The sequence below is a fragment of the Camellia sinensis genome, chromosome 3, assembly GCF_055761805.1.
Source record: "Camellia sinensis isolate YWXY chromosome 3, ASM5576180v1, whole genome shotgun sequence".
In the NCBI taxonomy this organism is placed as follows: domain Eukaryota; kingdom Viridiplantae; phylum Streptophyta; class Magnoliopsida; order Ericales; family Theaceae; genus Camellia; species Camellia sinensis.
In genome coordinates, this window is record NC_138963.1 from 12205025 (window position 1) to 12211024 (window position 6000).

The following is a 6000-nucleotide window of genomic DNA, read 5'->3' on the forward strand; positions in this document are numbered from 1 at the left end:
TGATGAAGAAGAGCAAGTCATCATCAACCGCTAGAAACAAGTAATAAATCTTTCTCACCTCACATATCCATATAGGAAAATGATATACAAAATCACTTTTTAGACCCTTTTTTTACACAACTCTGACGTGTAAGTGATATAATTGGTTGATTTTAATATCCTAATTGATTGACACAGGATTTGAAATTTAAATCTAATTTTTAATCTCGAATAATAATGATCATCCACATATATATATATATATATATATGGAAAATTCCTAATCCTAATCAGAAGGAGATTCGCAGTTGTGGAAGAAACCAGAAACCTCAACTATAGCAAGGGAGGTCACCAGAGACCTCATTCATTTTCGGTGGAGGTCATAGGAAAGTTTAACTAGAAGGGAACGGACAAAGTGGTGTCGACATTTGATTTTCATAAATTAATCAAACCAATTTTTGGACTCTATTTTGGCTGATTTCACGATCTGAATATGATATTGATGGTTATTTCATGACTATTAGTGGAAGTGGCCAGAAACCGCAACTATAGCAGGGGAGGTCACCGGAAACCTCATTAATTTTCGTGGAGGTCATAGGAAAGTTTAACTAGAAGGGAATGGACCGGAAAGTGGTTGATTTCACAGTCTGAATATAATATTGATGGCTATTTCATGATTTTCATTTTGCTTGTGGGATCTTTACGTCTATGGTGAAGAAGTCCGGTAGAATTGATAACAAAATGATGACAGTGATTGCCGTAAAACTGGGTTTAGCCGTAAAGAATTTAATCACCAAGTGGGGTGGTGATACCCTCCATATCCCCAAAAAAAAAAAAAGAAGGACAGCCTGAGCATGTATCAAGAACTTCATAGTATATATACAACGAACAATACCAAGAAATCATCAAAAACTGATACAATTAATTTTGCAGAGAGAGAGAGAGAGAGAGAGAGAGAGAGAGATTACTATTATGAAGTGGCCAAGACACTCTTGTCGTAAAGCTATGTGTGCTGGGCAGGCACCGCAGAGGTAGAAACGAGTAAGTGGAGTTTCATCAAAGTAAATAAGAAATACCATACCCATTGTTGTGTCAAAGAAACTTCTCTAAAAAGAGCAATTCTTATATCTCTCAAGAAAACTAATTAGTTTTTTTTTTTTCCTTTTCTAAAAGCACTGAAATTTGTTAGAGAAAAAAGATTGGTCTCTTATATGGATTATTACCATTTTTGTACGTGAATTATTTACAAAAAAAAATCCGTTATGATTATATTTTTATACTCAATCATATTATTACCATTTTTGTAAGTGAATTATGTATAAAAAAAATCCGTTATGATTATATTTTTATACTCAATCATTTTATTACCATTTTTGTAAGTGAATTAGTTAATGATATATATATATATATTTGATGTTAGTAAAAAATGATCCATGTAATAGTGATATTATTTATTTATTTATTTATTATTATTTTGGTATGTTGATGAAAATCAATATTGTACTTTATTTATTGAAAATTACATATTCTTTATCCCCAAAAATTAAAATCATGAATCCATCCATCCCATCACCACCACCTTCTCTGTCTTTCCTTATTTTTTCCAGTCACAGTCTCTACATCAAAACAACAACCACCCTACTTGTCAGTTTATTTTATTTGATAATTTTGCCTCTAATTCGAGGAGGTTTTTCCAGTCACAGTCTCTACATCAAAACAACAACCACCCTACTTGTCAGTTTATTTTATTTGATAATTTTGCCTCTAATTCGAGGAGGTCCACCCTACTTTTTAGTTTATTTTATTTGATAATTTTGCTTCTAATTCGTGGAGGTTAATGGGTATGGATATTCATGTTGACTGGCGGTGGTAAGATATTCGTTCCAATACATTACATTTGCCATATGTATAGGTTTCGTTTGGCAGATAGACCAATTTGATTTTTTTGATTAAATTAGTTATAAAAAAAATAAAATAAGTTAAAAAATTAATAAGATAAAATGTCACATTCAAATCATAATCATTTTATTTTTTTCTCACAAAGTCAAAAGGCTAAAAAACTTAACCACAACCAACTTTTTAATCTCAAATTAAAATAATTACAAAGCCAAAAAACAATCCCCTCTTCAAACGAAGTCATAATCCAACCTGAACTTTAATTAGCGATGGTGAAAGATTCGGCAAGGAAAAAACAATTATAGGGCAATCCAGTTGATGATGGGAGGAGAGAAAGGATGTGTAAGGTGTAATCTCGTTCTATTTATCGAATGCATACTCCTAGAAAAAGAAAAAAATAATTAGTTTGTTTGATTTGAATTTTTAGATTTCACTTTTCAGAAAATTAATTTTTTTTTTGTGTGTGTTTTTTTTTTTAAAACAGATTTTTATTCTAAGCAATTTTGTTTAAATTTTAGATACACTTAATATAAATACATTTAAAAAGTATAATATTTGTGAAAAACATCTTTAGAAAATTCACTAAATAGTAAAAATACAAAAAAAATACGAGAATTTAGTATATTTTTCATATTTTGTGTATTTATTGATTTTTTTTTAAAACGTACCATCTTTCAAACAGATGAACCCAGTTGAATTTAATCATGGTTTAGGAGTGACTTGGGAAGTGACTTTTTTAATAATTTTTTGATATTTTAATTAAAATATGAGGTGAAAAAAACTAAAATATTTAGAAATAATTTTTTGACTTTCCGCAACAAAAAATAAATAAAAATACAAAAAATAGAGAGAATGAGGCGAATCCTTTAACTTTTTTATATGATTTTTTTAAACTTTTTTATGTAATTTTTTTAAAATCTTTTTGACTATCTTTTTTTCTTCCCAAACACACCCTTAAAATGCTCAAAGAAGACTTATTGTGTGTCTAGTGAAATTACAATGTGTATGATTTTATTTTTGAATAAATTATACTCACTTCCTTAAAAAAAAATCTACTTTTAAAAAATTAAATTCAGAAAATTGGAACCAACAATGTGATTTTATTTTATTTTTCTTCTAAAAGCAGTGAAATTTTATTAGAGAAAAAAAGATTGGCTTTTATATGGATTATTATAATTCTTGTAAGTGAATTACTTATAAAAAAATCGCGATGAATAATATTATATTCAATTCTATGATTATATTTTTATACTCAATTATATTAATAAAAACTATTTAGCTAATATATATATATATATATTGATGTTAGTAAAAAATGATCCATGTAATAGTGATATTATTTAATTTATTATTATTATTATTATTATTATTATTTTGATATGCTGATGAAAATCAGTATTGTACTTTATTTATTAAAAATCACATATTTTTTATCCCCAAAAATTAAGAGCATGAATCCATCATCCATCCTATACCGCGTCCGGATCCTCTAGAGTGATCCTGTGAAGTGATCCTCTAGAGTGATTTTTTATGGCGCGACACGTGTCCCATTAATGGAATCAATGGCTGAGATGATCCCTCTCCAAAACGACGTCGTTTTGGTGATTTTTTTTTTTTTTTTTTTGCAGATCGAGAGGGAGGAAGGAATGGGTTAGAGAGAGAATCTCCTCATTCTCTCTAGAATAGTGTTTTGTTCTAAGATTCTGGATTCAATCTTTCATTGAATGCATCGGGGTTATGGTCAGTTTACAAGATTTAATGGAGGATCTCAGCAAACATGGTGAACGAGTTTCCAGCAGATGAATTACACAATTTTGAAACTGAAGAACCAGACCCAGACCCAGATCTCAATTTGGGCTTCAAACCCTGTTGTTGGTCATTTGGGTCTTCATCAGACAGTGAAGTGTGATAGCTTTAACAGAGGGAATTCATTTGGGTCTTCATGAGTTCAAATTTTTATTTCAATTTTAAGCTTCGAAATCGATCTTTGTTTTTTTGCTGTGTTGGGTTCATGTGGGTTTCTCTGCAAATCCATCCTATTTCATTTTTCAATTTGTTTTTTATTTTTTATTTTTTGGGTGAATAATGAGTTTGAATTTTTATTTCAATTTCAATCTTCGAAATCGATCTTCTTTTTTTTTTTTTGCTATGTTAGGTTAATGGGTTTGATCATCTTTGTAAAATCTCTATATGTCCTTGAAGCTTATTGAAGAATAGATTCAAACGGCGTGCATCAAACTCTGCAAAAAAATTACAGAGAAAAAGACGGAGGAGATTGATTCCACGGTTCTAGAGATGAGGAGATTCTCTCTCTAACCCATTCCTTCCTTCCTCCCTCCCGATCTGCAAAAAAATAAAAAATAAAATGTCAAAACGATGTCGTTTTGAAGAGTGATCATCTCAGCCATTGATTCCACTAATAGGACACGTGTCATGCCATAAAAAATCACTCTAGAGGATCACTTCACAGGATCACTCTAGAGGATCCAGACGCTCCTACAGTCCAGATCCTCGGCTGTCCATTCCTGCGGCGCGTCCTGCAGCATCCCCAAAACGACGTTTTGGGGGAAATTTCATTCCAAAAAAAGAAAAGAAAGAAAGGTAGAGCAGATGCAAACCAGAGGGAGACGAAGGAAGGAAAGAATAGATCTGTGGCAAACAGATCTATGCACAAGCAAAAACCTACAAGGAAGAATGGGAAATGGGCATATATTACTGTAGAGGACACACAGAAAAATGAACTAAAACAAATGGATTTATGTCCTTCTAGAATGATCACATCAGAACTAGGAATTTCACAAGCTCGAGAAGTTGAAGCAGTAGAGATATCCATTGGCTCGGACCCTATCAACAAAAATATGAAGAACTAGAAAAATTTACATTTAAGTGGAAGATGTAAATAGACTCAGAGAGAGAGAGAGAGAGAGAGAGAGAGAGAGAGAGAGAGTATAATTTTTGAAACATGTTCATACAAATCTTATAAACCCTATCAACAAAAATATGAAGAACTAGAAGAATTTACATTTAAGTGGAAGATGTAAATAGACTCAGGAGAGAGAGAGAGAGAGAGAGAGAGAGAGAGAGAGTATAATTTTTGAAACATGTTCATACAAATCTTAAATTAATGACCGAGGATGGAATTCTCAAAAATAAGCTCTTAAAGTACAGAATGATATATATATATATATATACTAGATTCTAACAGTAAACAACCAATTAGTGATAAGCTAAACCGAGTGCACGCTCCCTCTTCACCAGCATTTGAATTGAAGGCTCTCTTCTATCTCTCTCTCTGTACATACACAGCTCTCTCTCTCTCTCTCTGTCTCTCTGAAGAGATCTGTTGTTCATCTTGTGAAATTAGATAAATAGATTTATGAAAAAATCAAATTATATACCGAGAACACATGCAGATAATTACAACTAAATTTCAACATAAATACACAAAAATAATAAAAGGGTAAAGAAACGAAACCGAAGCCTGCATGGTAGCAGTTTCCTTAAAACAGATTTCGCCGCCTCACAAGTCGAGTGCTTGAGGAATCCCGGTGTCTGTCTCCCAGGATACGACGGTCAAAACCAGCTACGACAGAAGCACTATCTGTCTAGCTTAGCGAACAAAACAGTGGCAGCACTCTCTCATAGTAGGAACTTTCAGGCAAACTGACTTGTGAAATGGAAGTAAAAATTTCTGTGTTTGAGACTTGACAGGAGGGTCTCAATTTATACATGTATAGGGGAGAGAAGAAGAGCCTCCAGCCTTTATGGCTGTTCATAATGCACCATTAACCTCTGCAATAAAGGCAGGAGTTACAAACCCCATTAATGCTCTATTAAACTCTGTAATAAATGCAGGAGTTACAAACTTCATTACCTTTTTTTCCATGAAGCTAACTTCATGAGGTAATTTCTCATTCAAATCTCAATGGTTTTTGGCCATTCTATCTGTGGTGTAAAGATCTCAATGCAAAGTATCTAGACCCACTTGGACCCAACTCAATAGATGGTTGGGACCCACTTTAATATTTAATTAAAGTCACCAAAAAACCATTTTTTCCAACAAGATCATGAAATCGAACGCAGAGATGTCAGATAATCGATTCTTGGGAAGCATCTCAGCCTTGT